This window comes from Culex pipiens, chromosome 1 (genome assembly GCF_016801865.2).
Source record: "Culex pipiens pallens isolate TS chromosome 1, TS_CPP_V2, whole genome shotgun sequence".
Classification (NCBI taxonomy): domain Eukaryota; kingdom Metazoa; phylum Arthropoda; class Insecta; order Diptera; family Culicidae; genus Culex; species Culex pipiens.
In genome coordinates, this window is record NC_068937.1 from 126446889 (window position 1) to 126469379 (window position 22491).

The 22491-nt window shown below is 35.2% G+C and overlaps 1 protein-coding gene across 9 annotated transcripts in view; it reads left to right on the forward strand.

The window, feature by feature from the left end:
* The window catches only part of LOC120421797 (uncharacterized), a 418386-nt gene that overhangs the window by 131037 nt on the left and 264858 nt on the right, over positions 1-22491 (forward strand). For 2 of the 9 annotated variants that reach the window (XM_052706537.1, XM_039585068.2), the window contains exon 1: positions 4417-4581. The exons of 2 other annotated variants lie outside the window; for them this stretch is intronic. The gene's annotated coding sequence lies outside the window, so the exon portion shown is untranslated. Of the gene's footprint in view, positions 1-4416; positions 4649-22491 lie in introns of those variants that run through there. 5 more of the 9 variants (XM_039585074.2, XM_039585075.2, XM_039585069.2 and 2 more) reach the window with 4 other exon arrangements.

A 22491-nucleotide genomic window follows, 5' to 3' on the forward strand; every position in this document is an offset into this window, starting at 1 on the left:
CTTTGTGAGCAAAAGCATGTAATATTGTATGAGAAAACGTGTACACAAAAAGCATGCACGAAAGAAAAAAGGTGCAAGTGGTTATGTTCTACATGACCAATATGACAAAGAACTTTGTACAAAACTAAAAAAAAATCATGCTATTTTTATTTGCCAATTAATGTAATCATGAATAATTAACTCTAGTTAAATATTTTCAATCATTGGCACCTCTGTGGATATAAATTGCCAAAACACGAAAATATTGCCAACACAAGTATGGTTCGGCAAATGTATCAAAAACCATGAATTTTGATACCCATATTGCCCCAAGTGGAGGGACCGTGGTGTAGGGGTAAGCGTGATTGCCTCTCACCCAGTTGGCCTGGGTTCGATCCCAGACGGTCCCGGTGGCATTTTTCGAGACGAGATTTGTCTGATCACGCCTTCCGTCGGACGGGAAGTAAATGTTGGCCCCGGACTAACCTAAAAAGGTTAGGTCGTTAGCTCACTCCAGGTGTAGGAGTCGTCTCCCTGGGTCCTGCCTCGGTGGAGTCGCTGGTAGGTAGTTGGACTCCCAATCCAAAGGTCGTCAGTTCGAATCCTGGGGTGGATGGAAGCTAAGGTGTAAAAAGAGGTTTGCAATTGCCTCAACAATCAAGCCTTCGAACACATAGTTTCGAGTAGGAATCTCGTAATCGAGAACGCCAAGGCAATGCTGTAGAGCGAATAATTTGATTTGATTTTGATTGCCCCAAGTCGTATGGTTCGATAAATGTCCCCGGTAGAAACTTCCCTCAGGACCATGGCCACTCCGGGTGTGGCCAATATCCTACCAGTTTGGTCCCAACCCCATTGCCTTAAATCATTCTGGTTTTCGAGTAACCGTTCTAACAATCTTCGTTAGAACAGAATTCCTCCCAAGTTGGTGCATAACCTGTGTCTTTCAATGTGTGCATGTGTGTGTGAGCAATAATATTACCACCGTCGATCCGTCTCTGACGGATGTTCGGTCAAAACTAAAATTGTTCAGAGGCTATCACTTAGCTTATATAGTTCGCATGAAATGTGGCAACATGGTGCAAATTTTGCCTCGTCTCCTGTTTTCTTGGAACTGTCACGCGAGAATGTTCCACCATTGTTGCCACATTTCATTTGTTGCAGACCCCTTCCGCAGTACCAAGCATGCAACATTTTCGTAATGCGCGACATTTTTCGTTTTTCTGGATTGACACCTCACCAGAATAGAGCCCTTAGGACAAAGTTTTTTGTCAAAAACATATTTCGCATACACCAAAAATAATAACAACCAGGTGAAAGTCATATCCACATATCCACATTACCAAGTCCGCGTCCCAACCCTCTCGGGCAGTAGCTTTCCCCTTAGCCGTCACTACGGATCAAATTAGTTCTAGAGCATTAACTCCATGATGGCCGACTGGTTAGCGTCCCAGACCATCAATCTAAAGGTGTGAGTTCAAATCCCACCAAATTCTTAATGGTTTTTTGTTCATATTCAAAGTTCAATTCCTGCTTCCAAATTTTAAGGGAACCGACCGGAATTTGATCCCTGAACCTTCGGCTTTCGAGGCAGAAGCCGCAACCATTAAGCCACGGAGCTGGTTACATACAAAATTACATGCTTTTGTTCACAAAGGTGATGTGCATGCTTTTGCATGCGATTTTACACAGATATTTTTTACTGTGCATGTATAAGCTGGGACCGTGGTGCAGGGGTAAGCGTGATTGCCTCTCGCCCAGTCGGCCTGGGTTCGATCCCAGACGGTCCCGGTGGCATTTTTCGAGACGAGATTTGTCTGATCACGCCTTCCGTCGGACAGGGAAGTAAATGTTGGCCCCGGACTAACCTAAAACAGGTTAGGTCGTTAGCTCAGTCCAGGTGTAGGAGTCGTCTCCCTGGGTCCTGTCTCAGTGGAGTCGCTGGTAGGCAGTTGGACTAACAATCCAAAGGTCGTCAGTTTGAATCCCGGGATAGATGGAAGCTAGGGTGTATAAAGAGGTTTGCAATTGCCTCAACAATCAAGCCTTCGAACACTAAGTTTCGAGTAGGAATCTCGCAATCGAGAACGCCAAGGCAATGTTGTAGAGCGAATAATTTGATTGATTTGATTTTTTTTTGTACAAGAACGATTTTCATAAAATAAGATATAAGCAACACAACAAAAAATCCAATGATTAAACCTTTCCTTTGTGAGAAAAATCACCTAATATAAGTTTTAAATTACCATTAAGTAGTTTTTCTACACACAAAAAAAAGTTACAACCAACAGGATTCAAACCGAGTACTCACATAGGCCGATAAAGTGTTCAGGATAATAGTCTCTTTGAGCTCGATATTTCGGTCATGTTATTTGTTCCGTACTGATGGGCTACATACGACTTAAAAAATATATGTTGGATTTTATAAAAAAAAAGTCTTAATAAGTATTTGAGACCATAAAAAAAGTCTTAATTGGTTTGTAGTACTTAAAATTTGAGCAAATTTTAAAATGTTGTTAAGCCGTTGCAAATATTTTTTAGAGTTTATGTCCCTCGACCAAAGTCAAGAGCAAAAAATTAAAAAAAATCTAAATTGAATTAACGAGCCACGGTTTTAACATTTGAATGAAAAATTTGTTTTAAAATGCATTATACACCAATCTAGTTGTTTTGCAATTATTAGTTTCCAAAATATCTAAATATTGACGAAAATTTTATTTTTTTGCGGAATAAAAAAGTTTTTGTGGTGCTGTGAATTGGAATTTCATGAAAATTCAAAATATTGCTTATCCAGCCCAAACATGGTAAATATGATTTTCAATGCATAAAATATTTTTTAAGATTGTTTTCAGTAGATTTGACTTCTATTTTCATGAAAATTTTGAGGTTTTTTGAAATAATATTTTTTGTCCCCCTTCAAAATTGGTCCGAAAATCAGACCAACTTTGAAGGGGGGGGGGGGGGGGATGACATAAACTTTGAAAAATATTTGCAATGGCTTTATTGGTTTAAAAATTTTAAATATTTTTTTTTTTCGAGAAGATCATAATAAAGTACAAATGATTAGTTTCTGAGATATCGGCATTTTTAATTGAGTGCTGTTTGGATGACACTCAGAAAACTTAAATTTTATTGTTTCTTTGTATTCAAAATGCTGGATCTCAGAAACAAACTGACAAATCTACAAAAGCTATCCAAAAATTTAAAATACTGATTTTGCATTTTTTTCTCAAAGTAAGTCTTTTTAATCAGATAAATATTTTTTTTGAGATTGTAACCAGCAATTTGACTTAAACACACCTTATCAATAAAAAAAAATCACGCAGGAAACTGTAGTGAATTGTTCTTGGCGATTGGGCGTCTATATCCGTTCAAGTTTTTAAGTAAAATGATTTTTTTTTGCCCAAATTAAAAATAGTAAAAAGCGAATCCATAACTACGAAGAAAGAATGCAAAAAATATTAATGTTAAACTCTTAACTTTTTGAATTTTAAAATTCTGCTCTAACTAAATCATTATTTTGTTTGCATGATTTTTAAAGATAATTTTTGAAAACTTTTATTTTCTGATATTATTTTTTCAACCCAACCTTGCTTCTAGGCCACACAAATTCACCAAAAGTATTTTTTTCAAAACTGCTTTATTTATTTAAAAAATTCTATTGTACTTTCCATAAAACTGTTCAAAACTCAAAGAGTACTATGTCTTCCTCATTTGAAACCATCAAATCAATAACATAGGAATATTAAATTGGCTTTTTTTCAAAATGATGCATTTTAAATTTCATAAATAATTTAATCTATTTTCTAAATTAAATTATCTGAAATTATTAGCAAGGGGTTTATATGGTACTGACAAATATAAAACTCAAAAAATAACATTTACGCAAGAAATCGAAAGTTTTTAGTAGAAAATTCTGATTTTTTTTTCCATTTGAAAATGATGTTTTGAAAGAAGGGCCAAATAACATTAAATAAAATTGTTTATTTCCTGATGACATATGGGTTTATTGGTCTGATTTCGCTTTACCGTGCACCAAAATTGTGAAAAAATACAGACTTTTAGTACAACTCTCTCTTATGTAGCCGTGGAAAATTTTTAGCTCTTCGCTCTCAAACCAAACCAAAACAAAACCTCCCACTCTTCATTTCCACATCATCCCCCAATTCCCTCCCATCAGCTGTTTCCAATCTCTCTCGCTCTCCCACTCTCCCGAAAAACTCCACCACGTGGACCAAGCACCACAACCAAAACAAACTCTCGTCTCGCTCGCTCGCTCTCACTCTCCGAACCTTCCTGTCGCAATTCGTCGAAATTTAAAAGCTCTTCGCAATCGGAGCTTTCACCGCAACTTCGCCTCCTTCGGCTTCGCCGCGATCTGCTTCGTGTGCTGCCTATCTCTCAGGCGCTGGTTCTCTTGGCCAGGCGGACCGCCCCGACTTTAGTTTGCCCTGGTCCGTCGTGCGAACGAGTTTAGAACTCCGTGTCGGAAAGAGCGATTTGGAGCGTGTGTGGAGGCTTTTTTCCGGAATGTGACCGATTCCTCCTGGGGGGGAGAAGGTTCAAGCTACTACTACTACGTTACGACCTACGACTAGTTTGGTTGGTGAAGTTCTGATTGGAGTGTACTTCGAGCTGGGGCGGGGAAAGTTCAACCGTTTGAGGTTAGGTCGGTGAATTTCGTCGAAACCCTTGGGGCTGTTTTTCCGAGAGTTGTTCCACAAAGTTGTGTTCCGGGCAGGTGCGTCTGTCTGTGTGTGTGTTAGTGCAACGCTGGGGGTTTCAGTGTTTATTATTTCTGGCGTTGAGGCCAAGGAAAAAAAGCGTCCCGACCAACCTCAACATCCGCCCTCGGTCCCAAAAGGGTCGCAGTTTTAATTAACTTGTGGTGGGTCAACTCCAGCGAAAAAGATGTGAGATATCCCCCCTCCGGAAGCATTTCGGGAGCAAAACCGCTGAAAAAGTTACAACAGAAGAATTTCACTCAAAAGAGGGCGCCAAAATAGTGCCTACTTTGGGGCGCCAGGCGCGAGCGCCTTAAAGTAGCCTAAGTGTGTGGCGAAGTGTTGGCGCGCGCACACACCATAGTTAATAATTCATTGTGCAAAGTGAAAAGTTGCTCCTTTGGTGAGGCCGACACAACGCTAGGCCCAACGATAAATCACACTAAGAGTAAAGTGAGGGGGGTTGTGAGCGCGTGAGGGGAGGGAAAAAGTTCTTTTTTCTTCTCTCGAGCAAAAAGTTCGAGCACAAGAGTGAAGAAGGAGGAGAAAATTTCGAGGAAAAAATCGGAGGAGATGACTTTGGGACCAGGAACCACCACCCGGATTCGGAGGCAGTCATGGTTACACAGAAGGAAACTATCATTTGCGCGATGATTGCGCCCAGGTGTGCTTCCACGTGGGAAGTTCAGGTGTTGGATGAAGCGAGAGAGAGAACGAACAGGAGATAATGGTGGTGGTGGTGAATGAATGGATGTTTTCCAGTCAATGAGAGTCGGTTTATGGTCGGTTTGGTACCATTTTGGGCCGGGGAAAAACTCGACTCGGGGAAATAAATCATGATGATGGAGATTTTTTCCCTTCCTCGTTTGCACGGAGGTGGGCAATATGGGCCTCGTTTGGAAGCTGTTTTGGGAATTGAGGTGTAAATATGTTGTGAATATCTGATTAACACTTCGCTTTCCTTAATTACCGCTATTATGAGCTCAATTTTTCGCTGAAATTATCTTGAGTGTTTCAAAAAGAAAACAGGATATGGATTATATCAGACGTTCTATACTTTGCAAGATTCTTCATCTATTTTATTACAAAATAAAAATAAGTTAGTAATTTAACTCAAAATCAAAAAAATTAAAAAATTAAGTAAAACATGTCAGCCCAAGTAACATTTTTTTCCAGGACTTCTACAAGAGCTCTTCAAGATAACTACAGCATAGCAGTTTGGACCGCGGTAGGATAAAACTCTCTTCAAGTACTCTTCCAAACTCCTGAAGAAGTTTTGAAGAGAATTTTATCCTACCGCGGTCCAAACTGCTATGCTGTAGTTATCTTGAAGAGCTCTTGTAGAACTCCTGGAAAAAAATGTTGCTTGGGAGGCTACACAATTATCTATAATGTCATAAAAATAAACTTAACATTGAGTGTTCAATGATATGCTTTTTGGCAAAAATTTTCAGATGACTTTTTGTAGCTCATGGGAGAAAATCCAGGCTTTATTTCATGCAACGATTACATTTGTTTGGGCGATTCAAAAAATCATTTAATGATACACACTTAGATTTTTCTACCTGAACAGTAAACCTTAGCGAAATCCGGTAATATAGTTCAGTTTTGTATAACGTCCATCCGAAATTCGGTAAAATTTTGTTTATTTTCTAAACAAAACTTCTAAACTCTACCGATTTTTCAACTAACGAATTCGTTAAAAAAAAATCTAAGTGTGTATGATAGCTATTTAATGTATTTTTTTTTTTGTAAATTCATTCATGGATACATTTTTAAAGTTACAGGTTTTATGATAGTTCTAAAAAAAACTCCATACAACCTAAATAGAATTTTATTGCCTCCTTAAAATCTCCTTAAAATGTTGTCAGGGCCATGATTGACTGAGCGCTTTTTGATATGCTTGCATTTTTCATGGAAATTAATATTTTTTAGCGAAAAATTTTGAATTAAATGAAATGCGTTAATTTTTTTTCATTTTTGCAGAATTTAGTTTTATTTTTTTAAGTTTCGGAATCTTAGTTATCAATTTTTATGTTAATCCGAATCGGTTCATGAGTTACACTGTCAATTTAAAATAAATCGGACTGTATTGCGCAAAATACCACAAAATACGGGAATGTTCAAATTAAATTCATGTTTTGTTAATAAAAACTATCTGCTAAGTCAGCGCTTCCTTTGAAAGTATTTCAACCCTGCTGAATCACTCGGTAGGATATTCATATTAACTATGGACAATTTTTTGTATGAGACGATTTGGCTTAACCATAGTTTTTTTTTTAATTTAAATCATTTAAACAATTTTACCTGTTTTTTTTTGCTATTTTTTAGCTAAAGGTATATGATTTTTACAATAATTTTAATAAGTTGGTCTGAATAATTTAAAATTGACTGAAAATCACAAAACTACTAATATGTTAGTACGGGCATTATGACATTTAAAAAAATGCACAAAGCTGCATTCAATAATAACATAATAATAACCTATTAGAAATAATTGTACAGAATGGTAACAGGAAAAAAAAATTTAACCAAAAACACTGTTTTTAAGTTAAAAAGTACTGAGCATTAAATATTTAATGTTTTAATAGGGCTAAAAAAAGAAAACCCTGTTTTTATTTTATTTTTCTTGATAAAAATTGTTTTAAAACATTATAAAGAAAGCCAATTTTTTTTGACTGCACTTTTAAATCTAAAATTAAATTTGCAATCAAAAAGTAACAAAGTTAATTTTTTATATAGTGCACCGTTTGAGTTAAAGTTATTTTTAGGAAACGACTGAAAAAGTCACAGTTTGCCTATTGCTAGTTGCCCATGTTTGCCTTTTTTTTACATAAATGCCTTTAATTGCAAAAATATCGCAATGCAAAGATTAAAAAACAGCTAAAATTAGTTTTTTTCTCAGTGTTACCCAATTTGTCCTCGTTTTTTTATTGTTTTTTTCCTTCGCAATAAACAGTCCGATTTTCTTCTCAAAAACTGAAATTTGTGTAATTTTCTGCACAATCAATAAAAAAATATTTCTAAATTTTATTGCAACTTGGTCAAAGCAAAACGCTTAGTCAGATTTTTTCTGTCAATATTGTTTTTTAAAATATATTTGTAGTGACAAATAGTGATTTTAAAAATCAGCTAAAATTTTGTTTGCCTGTATCAATTTGTTTCGGTGTAGTACTAATTGATACCTACAACTTTGCCGAAAGCACCAAATTGGGTTTCGAATTTTCACATTACATTTTCGTATGGACAGCTGCAAATTTGTATGGAAAATTTATTCGAAAGGCACTCAATTAATTCCAGTCAGATTAAAAAATGCAACAAAAAAAATGGATAGCCGAAATCTCAGGCAATTGCTTAATTCATTTGATAATATGTTAAGAATTTGTAAAATAAGTTGATTAAAATTTTTGAAAAATAATTGTGTCAAAACTATCAGTTGAAAATTTGAGGAAGTTCAGTTAAAATCATCAAATGTAAATCATAAATATACAGCAATTTCTTTAAAAAAAAGCCTAACCAACAAAAAAAAGTTCTCCGATCGGGCTCAAATATTTTCTAGGGGGTTCCTTGGCCAAAATAATTAGACCCGTATTTTTTTGTTTGGCCATTAGGGTGACCGACATCGTGCTGGTTGGTTCGAAAAATGGCAATTTTCGTCATTTTTCGCAAAAACCACTTTTTTTTTAATCATATCTGCGCGTCATTTCTGTCTGTCTTAGACGCAACAGAAAGGTGATTAGTTTGGCTTTTTGAGAAAAATAGTAAAAAGGTTCAAAAATCTTGCTTAACATTTGAAAAAGTCGCATGAAAACTTAAAATGGTGTTTTTACATTGTCTTGACCAAAGAGCCTGTGTCTGAAAATATTTTTATCGGATTCCTCGGAAAATTTCACAAAATATATCAAAAAGTTTGGCGATGTCAAACCGTACGTTTCCGAGATATGTTGTTTTCAAAATAAAAATTGAGTTTTTCGACGCGCCACGCGCAAAAACGGAATAAATCAACTTTTTTACTAAAACTGCGATAACTTCAAAATTTCAGCGATGACCTATACATGTTTGGGTACCAAAAGTTGCGTCTTTTAATTGCGAAAATGTTGATACCCGTACATGTATAGGTCATCGCTGAAATTTTAAAATTATCGCAGTTTTAGTTTAAAAAAGTTGTTTTTTCTCTTTTTCGTCATTTTCCTGTTTTGGCGCGTGGTGCGTCGAAAATCACAGTTTTTATTTAAAAAAAAAATCATAACTCGGAAACGTACGGTTTGACATCGCCAATTTTTTGATAAGTTAAGGCCGTTGCAAATATTTTTCAAAGTTTATGTCGCCCCACCTTCAAAGTTGGCCTGAATAATCAGGGGGCAAACAAATTTTTTTTCGAAAAACTTCAAAATTTTAATGAACTTTAAAGTTTAATCAACTGTAAACCAGTTAAAATGCATTTTCCCGCGTTTATAATCATATTTAGCATATTTGAACTCCTTTGAAAACATTTTAAATTTTCATGAAATACCAATGTACAGTCCCAGAAGAAGTTTTTTTTTGAGAAAAAACGAAATTCCGTCAATACCTCGATATTTTCAAAACTAATGATTGGAAAGCAACTGTACGCCTGTAAAATGCATTTTTAAACACTTTTTTCATCCAAAAGTTGAAACCTAGGCTTGTTATTTAAATTTTTATTTTTTTTTATTTTTTTGCCCCTCCTCCTCGACTTTGGTCAGAGCCGAGGGACATAAACTTCAAAAAATATTTGCAACGGCCTCAGTGAAATTTTCCGAGGAATCCGATACAAATATTTGCAGACATAAGCTCTTTGGTCCAGACACGGTCAGAACACCATTTTAAGTTTTCATACGACTTTTTCAAATGCTTAGCTAGATTTTTGAAACTTTTTACTATTTTTCCCAAAAAGCCAAACTCTTAACCTTTCTTTTGCGTCTAAGACAGCCAAAATCGGATGAAATGACGCGGAGATATATTTAAAAAAAGTAGTTTTTGCGAAAAACTACGAAAATTGCCATTTTTCGAACCACCCTAGCACGGTGTAGGTCACCCTAATGGCAAAAAAAAATACGGGTCAAATTATTTTGGCCAAGGAACCCCCAGAAAAAATTTGAGCCCGATCGGAGAACTTTTTTTTTGGTTTAGGCTCTTTTCAAATGGAATTAGAGATGTAAATGTCATGGATGCATAATTCAAGGGTTTTTTTAATAATTAAATGTTTTTAAACCCAGAATACGAGTAGACAAATAACTCAATGCAATTCTATTTAAATTTTATTGATATGTTAGAAATGTTATCATTGATATTTTTAAATTTTAAATTTCCCAAAAAAAATCATTGTTTGAAGACTTTCATAAAAAAAAGTAATCAGCATATTTTAAGGTACTAGCAAAAAATACACTAAATTTTTAAATTAAAAAAATTTCAAACTCTGATGCTTTTGATTGAAACACCAGCTCAAAATGGAAATCAACCAATTTTAACCAACATTTGAAATCATGACTTTCTGCTGACGTCCGCAACATTCATGACTTTGCTCTCTAATGCCAACTGTGTCAATCCAACATCCATCCTTGACTGCTTTTTTGTGAAGTCGTTGACATTAAACACACCCCCACACATACATACATGCACGAATGCAGGCTCACTCAGAAAGAAGGATTAAATACGGCATAGTTCAGCAGTTTTCACCTGTCATTAGTTTCGACACATCGTTCCACTGTTTGGCAGGATTGATGCTTAACAGTCAGTGATGTGAAGTATCGTGCGTCTCCATCAAAAAATTTCTTGGAAATATGTTTCAGTAGATTTTCTTGATGTAATGAAAAGAGGATGGTTTTTCAAGCCTCAAATTAAATTTGGAAAATCAATAACCAACCATTTTTCCCCGAAATTTGCCATCACTGCAAATGAAAATTTCGTGGAAAATGCTGGTTTGTTAGTCGAAATGCAGCTGCACTTTTAGGCCCAGTCCCTCCAACCCACAAATTTCAGCGGTTTTCCCCGTGTTGAGGGCACACGCCAGGACTTTTGAAATCTCGTCACAAAAGTGCATGTCGCTGCCGATTTTGGCAACCCCACCATCCGTTTCACCTCTCCACCCCCCAAATTTGCAATTCACGTGGCGGTATGATGCATGAGCTGAGAGCGCTGTTTAATTTTCCGATGCATTTGTGTAGGTTTTTGCTGGCGCGGAAAATCAGGCAGCAAAAAAAAAGAGAAAACTTCGATGGCAGCCAACCAGTTGCGGAACGCGTGACACGTTGATTGCAAAATAGCCAAACTCGCTAGGCGGGGGGATAAAAAATAAAGTTCACTTCATGGAAACCCACATTCGCGAATACCAGTTAGCCAGTCTCTGTGGCTGTCAGTTACGGGCGCGCGCTCTGTTCACGCCGACTGACGACCACTTTGGCAGTCAGTGTTAGATGTTTTTTTGTTCTCTCAGTGCTGAAACATAGCCGGAGTTGATCGATATTTTGTTGGAATTTGAATAATTGAACATCATTGATAGTGTTTTTTTTTTATCTAGTTCGGGGAATCGGTCATGCGAATGAACTGCACAACGGTATGCATCGATTTGAAATTGAGTGAATTAGACGTTTGGTTGATGAATGATAGACGTGAAAAAAACGGTGGAGATAAGAAACAAAATTTACTGTCTATAAGAACGAAAATATATATGAGAAAAATGTGAATTTGAAATTACTTCTAGAACAATTAGAGTGCATTACAAATCATCTTATTTTTTTAAAGGAGTAACAACCATGTGAATTTATCACAACACAATTTTAACATCATCTTTCTTAACTGTGAATTGATGTTTCGATCTCTTATGAAAGTTTGTAGAAGATATTCCATATTTTAAATGAGCTGAAAAGTTTTCTCCGTTTTTGCAAATCGAGTTTTCTTTTTTTATGAACCTCGTCCTTGTATTGATTTTTTTCCATACAAGTTTCTCTACAATTTTGAGGGCTAATAAAACAAAATGGATATGAAAATATATGAAATGTTGTATCTTTAAAGGAATTTTTTGATCGATTTGGTGTCATCGGCAATGTTGTAGGTTTAGATTTTCGGAAAAAAGGGTACCGTAAAACGGGGTGATTTTGATAGTTTGAGATTTTTCCGCAAAGAACAAATTAAATACATACGGAATGGTTTAGAATCATACTGACCGTGGTAGAGAAGTGTTCAAAGTACCTCAAGAAAAACTTTTCATAACATTTTGAAAAGTTTAAATAGTTAACTATTATTAAGAAAATGTTGATGAAAGGCATTATTGCATTCTTCTCTAAGTGTCATGATGTTCTCAATGAACATGATTTTGAATCGGAAAATGGAATGTATTTTCGGATTCTTGGGACAATTTTCCACTCGGAGAAGGTAAAATAAGGTTGTGAATATTAAATAATATGTTTTTTTGAAACATAATTCCAAAAAATCTAAAAAATTTTGGGTCTTTTCAGTTGAACAAATTTTATATAAAATTTGAAAACTTGTGATTCGTGCTTCGAATTCAGTTAAAATGCAATATAAATTGTTAATGTTATAAACAAAACTAGTTTTAACAAATTTCAGGCAAAATTGCGACTTTTTAAAAAAAATACCTGAAATTTATATGTATTTTGTTGAAAAGCTTATAAACTTAGATAACTAAATATAAGAATAATATCATGAGAAAAACCTCACCAGTTGGAAAATATTCCAAAAATAAATTGAAATCCTATCAAAGTTGGTACACGGAAAATCCGTTTTTTGTTCAACTCAGTAAAGTGGGTTTTCCAAAATACGTATTTTAAAATTCTGTTTTTAATATGTAAAATTATGCTGAAAATTTTACCATAGTGCATGATTATGCAAAATTTGGTTGAGGAGATATGATTTTTGAAAAAAATGTGTTTTTTGAAAATGTAAAAAAAATTAAAAAAATTAAAACTTATTTTTAAAACCCGAATCTAATTTGCAATCGAAATGGACATTGGATTTTTTGATAAAATGTACTGTTCTTATGTTGTTGTCTTTCTCTTCTGGGCGATTTTCGATTTATTTTTTTGCATTTTAAAAATATTTTTTGTAAGAAGAGCACGTCCGAAGTTTTTTTTGTAAGTTGAGAAAATTTGCTACAATTTTCCCTCTGAATTTTTAAAGAAAAAAGAAATCTGAGAAGAAACTTATTGAAACAAAAAATTAGAACCAATGAAAATTATTTTTATCAACTGTCACCTAATATTTTAAAACTTTAAACTGTATTTTTTTACTGGCAATATCGTGGAAATTATTGGCTCGATTTCCAAGCATTATTTATTTTCATTTTGTTTTCAGCAAACCGAACCAATGGTTTTTTGAGATATCGTCAGTTAAAAATTCCAGGTTGATTAGTTGACACTTAGAAAAAACTCATTTTCGTCGATTCGAATACTTTGTGAGGCTGAAAATAATTGTTCAATTATCCCAGAAAGAAAAGCTGAAGAAAAAAAATCAGTTTATCAAATAAATTTTTTCTTGGTGGCTTTCCTTCATGAAATATACAAAAAAAATGAAAGTCATGCACGGGGTGGTGATTTTTTTACTTTTAATGAACTTTTTATAAATCAGCAGTCATCGTCATACAAACGGGATCCTTTTTGGCGAGTCATCATCCCAAATATGATCCGATTTATTCACTGCAGTGATGAGATGTCATGACACCCGTTTGTTATCTTCTGATTGTTATAAATTGAAACATAAATTTTGAGAAGTTGAAAATGTGTATTTTTTGTGATACCTAAATGCAAGCTAATACCAACGATTTCAATTTTGACTGATTTACAAGTATGTAACCCATTAAAATTAACAGTCGAAATGGACACGGAAAAATACAAAAATATAAATTTTAAAATTTGAGAAAGAAAACTATTGCAAAAAATGATGGTTAAATACAGTTCAATGCATCAAATATTGAAAAAAAAAAAAAATGATCTATGGCAAATCTTTTTTGTGAATTGCCTCTACAATGAAGTAGAAGGTGCCATTTTGGGGTTTTTTGTTTTGGTAAAATGGTTATCAAAAAATACGAAATTTATAAATGACTTTTTATTGCTTTGAGAGTATTTTATTTTTCTGTTACAATCAAATTATTAAATCTTTTACTCAGAATTGAAAATGTTTGATTTACAGTCGATGGTCTTTAAGCATGTTTCAGTTACCAAATGTTCTCGCATATTGGGCAAATCCAAGAATGACGTGGGGATCTTCAATGCAAAACATTTTTTAAGTTTTAAGACCTTATCTAAACAATTCTTTGAGGGAAACATGGAATTTCATGAAAACATAAAAAAAATGTATTTTTGGTTGTTAAAATTGATTTTTGCATCCACTGACCCTGATCGTATTGGTTTGTTATTGTTTTTTGACTGCTTTTTAGTGGGCTTCAACCCAGTTATTGAGCATTCAAGTTTCTTTTTCATGTCAATATCGGTATGCCAAGCTTCCAGAAATTCAAATTTTCAAAAAAGACTATCTCTTTGTTACAAAAATACTTCAAATTTGAATATTGAGGATCGAGGGTTCATTAAGGGGTTACATACATGTAGAAAATCACAAAATTTCATATTACAGAAAATTTATTGAATTCACTAAAAAAATGATGTTTAGTCACTCCTGAAAGTTTCATGAAGATATTACATAATAAAACTGAGTAAGAGACTTTGTTGGTGTTTTTCTCTTAACACCGAGTTGATTTACGGGTGCCACGATATCTCGAGATGGGATGGACCAAATTGGCTGAAATGCGGGGTGAAGACTCTGGAGACATATCCCGTGTGCATGACGGAGCCCGATTTTGAAATTTTGCTTTTTCAAAAAATACAAAAATCAAAAACTGACGATTTTTTATATGAAAAACACAAAAATATTTAAATCTTTTTCTAAAATAAGTTTTTTGAAAATCGGCCTTCGTCATGCACACCGGACCGGTTTAACGAGTCTTCACCAAAATTTTGAGCCGATTTGGTCAAGGCAGTATTGAGTTGGCACCCGTTTTTTTAAACTGCTAACTTCAAATAGCTATATCTCGGCAATGATACAACCAAATGTCTTCTAATTTGTTTTGGTAATAGATAAAAATGTATATTATTAAATGCCCTGAAAACAGATTTTAAATAAAATAAGTGTATGCTCACACCAACCTCTGACTTTTTTTTGTCGATTTACATGTATGAAACCCTTTAAAAACCTTTTCAAGCTAAATAAAGTGATTATCTATGATAAGTTTGTCTTCGCATTCACATAAAATTCTATGAAAAAAATATGTTGTGGAAAAACATGCCCAACTCGGTTAAAAAGATTGTTGTTATGCATAAAAGTACCTTAAACTCGAACATTATTGAATTTTAGTTGTTTTATAACAGCAAACGTCAAATGTTTGAAAAATAAAATACAATAAGTTCAATAACATAAGTCTGTGCTATGACATCAGATGTTTCACATTCCCAAGACGCAACATAAAAAAAAACTATCGTTCATTCATCACTCTTGGCAGTATTCCCTGTCGGGAAGTTCCTCTCCAAGACCGATTTCCACCCGCCTCGCCTTCCCTCTCTCGAAGTGACTAGGCCCGAAAACTTGGCCCTCGTTCGTGACCAGAAAATGGCCCCAAACTTGGAATTAATTGGATTTTCTCAAGTTCAATAAATAACGTGTTTTTTTCTGCTGTTGTTCGTCGAAGACCCTGAAATAGACACTCTACTAGTAGGCATTGTCTGTTATTCGCAACACCACTCAAAACTTTGACAGCTGCGTGATTGAATATTTCCCCGTTGGTGGGTTCGAGTCTAGGGAGAGGTGTCCGACATGACACGGGCACTATTTTCGTGTTTCAGGCTTTTTTTTTTGTCACGACGACGACGACGAAGCTATTCTTGTCTCTTTCTTTTCCTATAATGACAGATAGTGGAGCCAAGGACTCCGCTCTTCCACGTGATTATCGCCATTGAGTCGGGGCCAATTTTCCGTGATGCCGTGACTGTCTTACCCCTCTTTCGGGTTGGGGGAGTTTGGAGGGTGAGGAATAATTAGTTTTTGAAATTATATTTGTTCCTCACAATGACTCGCTGGGGCGAGGCCACTCGGGAAGTTAATTTTCCAATTTTCATGAGGTTCGTCGGGCCAAATCGAGCGTGAAATCGCCAAGGTCGAATAATTAGGGTCCAAGTTTTTCTCGCGTGAACTCACACAGAAAAAAATCACGGCCACGTGGACCAAAAGTCACGAACCGCGGGGCCAATCTGGCTGGCTTTGGCGTTCCATTTTAATTGAGCAGTGACCTCTTTCGGGTGAATTGCGCACCAGCAAATTCAGCCAAATTATGCGCTTTTCCCTTGGCGGTCCCGATTGACCTGACCCGGTCGGAATTATGCACACACAAACCGTGGCTGCAACCCTTAAATCGTCAACATCAAACCCCTCGCGTTAGGCAATTCGCCTACCGGTATGCAACCACTGCAGCACACAGGGCAGCACTGAATAATAATGACATAATTCCGCTCTCCGAAATATGGTGGTAATTACACAAAGATCAGTGACAGTAAATCGATTTGCGGAGATGTCTCCAGCTGGGATGAATGACACGTGTCACGACCGGGCAATGGGGCGGTTAATCAATCGGACCGCAAGTTGGAGTTGCCACAGTTGAAATTATTGATGCTTTCTGCGCAAAAGTGTAAGTGTGTCACTCTTGGTGTCAATTATTGGGCAAGAAAAATGATAATGTAGCGAAAGTTTGATGAAGGCTCATCCGATTTGATGAAATGTCAATTAATCTGAGTTGAGGAGCGGCTCAATTTCGGAAATTGTCGATCTGAGTTCTGAATCATGTCTTAAAAAAAAATCATTTTGTTCAAAATCATGTATACGATTCTGAATTATTTCTATTACATTCTTCTAGATTGAATAAACTAAAGAATTTATGTAATTACATAGTTTTTTTTTACCACAAGGTATTTTTTTAAGAACATCAATTTAAAAAAAAACCGACAGGTCTGATATTTGGCAGGCTCTTTCCCGACATTATGCAGTGTTCATCGAAATATTTCATCGGAGGTTAAGAGCAACTTTTTTTAAGTGATTTTTTTTTGAATTTCATAAGATATTTCTTCACAAAAGTTGCTGAAAATCGACGGATTCATGTACATTTCCATCAAATTTCCTATGAATATGCCTTGGAAGACTCTAACTTACATATTTGACCAATGATTGACCTCAGTAAAGAAATTTCCAAATTTTACAGATTTACAGCATTCTTAGAAATTGCCGCAATTCCAGCAAGACGACAGAATATTTCTTGGTTCAATTCATGAAAATACAGCAACATATTGTCCGGAAACAAATGTGTAATTCAGTGTCCTTCAAGGCATAATTGTAAGAAATCAAAAAAAAAAAAATAACTGCAAAATGAAATTCCACCCGTCAAAATAATTTGGTACAAACCGAAAAATAAAAGGAAGGATTTCATGGTGCCGCACGTCAGACTTGTGATTTTCTTTCTAAATTTGATAAATTTTAATCAAATTATGAGTGATTTTTCACAAATTGATGTTTTGACTCCACCTTAAACTGTAGTGTTCGGGCATTTTGGTGAAATAAAAGTCTGAAGTCTGAATCAGATTTTTGGCGCCGCGAAAGATAGAACCTTTTTTGACATTTCTTCTGACATTTCTTTGGACTGAATTTTTCTTGATATTCAGAAAAAAATCATCGAAATACAAAAAATCTATTAAGGCTTATCATAAATTTGCATCAATTTTTAAAGCAATGAAAGTGTTGCTAAATTTTTAGTGTACTCTCTTGAATATAATCTAAAAGTGGCACAGTGACATAAAAACTTGCTTTATTTTGAAAGCAGAAATTGCCTGAAATTTTTTAAAGATTTTAAATTTGTATTTATCGATGCCATGATTAGTCCTGAAAAACATATTGAAATAGTCGGAAATCAAAAATACCTTCTCGGTATTATTAATAATTTACAACTTTATCACAGACACATAATCTATCAGGAAATTCCTTCTCAGGATTGAAGTTTACGAATACCCATTTTGAATTACCATTACGACAATTTGTACGAAAACTTATGGATTTATGATATGGACAGATAAATCATGCAAAATGGCTTCATTTGGCATAGGGAATGCTTGGAAAAAAGTTCCACCTAAAGCAAAAATACAAAGTCGATTTGTGAAACCGTATCGAATTTCTCAACGTTAAACAATAGCACACATCGTCTTGACCGAGCCACGTAGCCTAGTGGTAACGCTCCCGCCTAGTAAGCGGTAGATCGGGGTTCGAATCCCGGCTCGGACCAACACAACTGGTGATCTTTTCCCTTCTGGAATCGATTGCTTAGTAAAGGGAAGGTAGTGTATCGTCACAAACTGGACCTTATCACGACACCTTAGGAAGGCGACCTATGGAATGTTAACATTAACCTTAACATGTTAACATTAAGTTGAGAATGAAACTGCCACTGAATCCGCTTTGTAAATGCCGGCCCCGATACTCTTCAAGGGTGTTCCCCTCAGGAACTGGGAAAGATTTACTTTTTACACATCGTCTAATTCAGTTGTTAAAAACTTTTTTGAAAAAAGGTACACGGAAAAAGTTTCCAAATAATTTCAGTGACTTTTTACGCTGTTACAAATATTTTTCAAAGTTTTTGCCGCTCCACCCCTTCACCCTGACCGAGCCACGTAGCCCAGTGGTAAAGCTTCCGTCTCGTAAGCGGTAGATCGGGGTTCAAAACCCGGCTCGTACCAACACAACTGGTGATCTTTTCCCTTCTGGATTCGATTGTTTAGTAAAGGGAAGGTAGTGTATCTCACAAACTGGAATGTTAACAATAACCTTAACATGTTAACATTAAGTTGATTAATAAACTGTCACTGAATCCGCTTTGTAAATGCCGGCCCCGATACTCTTCACGAGTGTTCCCCACAGGAACTGGGAAAGATTTACTTTTTTTTACCCCTTCAAAACTTGTCCGAAAAATCAGGGGGCAAAAAAATACTTTTTTTAAAAAACGTCAAAAATTAAAAGAAAACAGCAGTCTAATCATCTGAAAACAATCTAAAATGCATTTTTCTGATTCATTATCAAATTAAGCGTGTTGGGCTCGCTTTGATTTTTTTTTTAATTTTATAAAATTCCAATGTACATTACCGCGAAAAAAATTTGTTCGCCAAAAAAAATGCATCGTCTATAAAAGATATTTTGGAAATTAATGATTGCAGAAAAACTGGACGGGTGTATACTGCATATTGAAATAATTGTTCATTCAAATGTTGAAACCAATTTTTATACTTTTGCCTTCCTCACTGAGGTAAGGCTATAATCCTGCTCTAAAAATGAACTTTGTATAAAAACGTCGTAGACCCACCTTCACGTATACATATCGACTCAGATTCGAAAACTGAACAAATGTCTGTGTGTATGTGTGTGTATGTATTTGACCAACAAACTAGCTCATGTTTCTCGGCACTGGCTGAGGGTCCCATAGATCGAGTTTTATACAGATTGAAGTTTCGATAAGTAGTTCAAAAGTTATGTATAACAATGTGTTTTCACATATATCCGGATCTCACTTAAATGTATGTACACAATGTCCGGATCCATCATTCGACCCATCGTTGGTAAGGTTATCTAAAGACCTTTCCAACGAGTCCAAAACATTGAAGATCTGGCAACCCGGACTCGAGATATGGCCCCTTAAGAGAAATTGATGTACTTTTTGGAAGCCGGATCTCACTTAAGGTGAAGCCGTTGATCATTTTTGGAGAAAATTGATCATCACTATAAAATATTCTGTATTAAATTCAATTTAACGAATTTCAGTACCAAAAGGAATCAGCATGTGCCGTTTGTTGAGTTCTTCAAGCCACTGAAAGAATTTTCGATCTAAATCAAATGCGTTTAAAAATTTATATAATTTTGTGGTACAATCATTGACGTCCTAGTTGGCAATCATTGATTAATGACGATTTCCATAACTTTACAAGGAATGGGATAATCGTTACCAAAAGGAATCAGCATACGCAGGGCCCTGTTCTAAACAACTTGTTGAAGGAATTTTGTCAAAATATTGAAAGCGACGCAATATTTATATCTTTGAACGAAAAATCATGACAATGATGGAAGTCTTCACTTCTAAAAAATAGATGAAATTTGTGTACAGCCATTGTTGGTAATGAGTGATGAAGGCTACAACCACATGGGTTGATTAAGTTAGTTTTTTATTTTATCATTTCTTTTTGCATCCTAAAAATACTTCTTAAAAGAAAAGCACCTATGAAAAATATGTTTTTGAAATGATAAGAATTACCTAATTTTTTACTCTGGAGCTTTGAAAATCGGACAATTAATTTCTGAAATACATTTTCAGAAAAAATTGTGATCGTTTCAATAAAAATATTCTTACCTTTTTTTCAAATTTAGTCTACGTTATGAATTTGTAAAATACTACCTATTTGACCTTTTCATAAGTAAACCTAGATTTAAAAACTTTGAAATTATTTTCATTGAAATCATCTGAATGTTTCGCAAAATTTTAATTTTATTGCATTAAAAATATGGCCAAAAGTTCCTAGACATCCTCAGTTTAAAACTATACACTAATCAGAGTCACTTAGGAAAAATCCCAATCATCGATTCAAACTCTATTTTTGCCGATTTTCAAAGTTCCAGAGAAAAAAATTGTAGATAATACTCAGCATTTTAAAATTTTTTTTTAGAGGTGCTTTTCTTTCGAGAATTATTTTTAAAATAAAAAAAAAACGAAGGGAAATTAACGATTTTTTTTAAAGTAGATATTACTTTGAAACGGTATATTTTATCAAAAAAAAATAAAAGCAACATTTTATTGTGCTTTGAATTTTTTTTTAATATTGTATCTGTCCAGGTTTTCTGAAAAACAAGATCATATCTCCTGAATCAGATTTTGCACCATCACGTAAAATGGCTCTGAAAATGTCTTTTGAGTCCCTAAAAACATATTTAACAATTATTTAGAATTAATTAAAAATTTAAAATGTATTTAAAATTATTAAAATTGATTTTTTTCCAGATATTTTTTTTATTAAGATTATCTATTTTTTCCGAAAAATTTTAATTATAACCTACAACTTTGCCGAAGACACCAAGTTGTTTAGAAAATCCCTTCTCATGATACAGAGATTACCCATTTTAAAATTTAAAATTTAATGGAGACCTGTATGAAAAAAAATTATGCAAAATTCCTTCTTTTGACAAAGTTTCATCTAAATCAAAATAAAAATTTAAGAAACCTGGAAAATTTTGCGATATTGTAGAGAACATTCTCCTTTTACCAACAACATAAAACATCTTTTTGTTTAACTAAACTTGGCTCAGTTCATAAACTTTCGTGTCGATTTGCCCTCGCCAAGTTCCACCGGGCAGTGATGCAAGGTAGCATATTAAATTATAACTACACGGTTCCCGGCGTGGAAGCCCTCCAAAAGTGTGATGGTCGTTATGCTTAAATCCAGCCCAAGCTTGCCAAAAAAAAAAACCGTTCGACACCTCATCCATGGGAAAGGGGGAGGACATATATTAAGATTAGTTAATAAATTTGAAGGCAGTGGTTATAACAAAAATCAAGTTAATATTATCCGTCAAACAAATTTATACTTTTTATTGAAACAAAAATATTTAATATGTACAAGTTCTTTCCGAAACTTACTCAACACTTTTTTTCCTACCCAACGTGTGTTAGTGTGGCGCCCTCCCCCCCCACGTTATAATGTGTAATAACATAAATTTTCCGTTCCCGAGCGAGCGCGCGTGGCCGTCGCGCGAAAAGCCGGGATTTTTCCTTCCGTTTTTCCCATCGTTATTTTCCACCCAAAACGGGCAAAAGAACGGAACAGAAAAAAAAACACAAACAAAAACGCGAGGCTAGAGGTGAAAATGATGGCGACGGTGCTAATTAACCGGACGCCAGGGTTTGGAAAGCGAAAGGGAGGGGGTTGGGAAAACTTGGTGAAAATTCCTTCGGGCAAGAATAATTATCAAAGTCCTACCTGGTCAGTGGCGAGTGGTGGCCATGGTCCACAAGAAGAGAGGGACGGCTCGGCCAACCGACCGGATAATAAGGTAGGCCAGGGCACGAATATCGATTCGAAGTAGAATTTTTTTTTGGTTGAGTACGATACAGGACCACCAAACCCAGGTTGTATATAATCGCTTGGACGGTGGGTCATAAATTGTTTCGTTCAGATTAACTGCCCAGGGTTTGGTTTATTTTTGTGATTTTGTTAGCGGACTTGAAAGAACAACTCTGTTGAATTTGTTTGATTTTTTTTTCCATTTTATAAAAGTAGTTCTTGAAAGTTTAAGTGAACACTCAACGTTCTTCTCCAAAATAGATAACCCCATAAAATTAAATCTAATTGGATTATTTACCGAAGTGCGATTTCGCAATTATCACGCAAACTTCAACAGCATTTCGCGTTTTTTAACCCCTCTCTCTTGTGTCGATAAAAATAAACCCTCAAGTTTCCACCGAAATTGCAATTAAGCTCGTTTGGCCAAGCACCATTCAGCTGCGATCCACGTTAAATCAAAATAACACTTCTAGACCACCACCACCACCAACGGCCATGATTCCAATTAGGGTCAAAAAGGTAACAAACATCGGCTAGCCAACCACCCAACGATCCCACGTGGAATGTGCACCACCGTGCCGCGGGAGTGTCGATGGTCAAGGATTTATAACTGCACCCAGCACCATTTG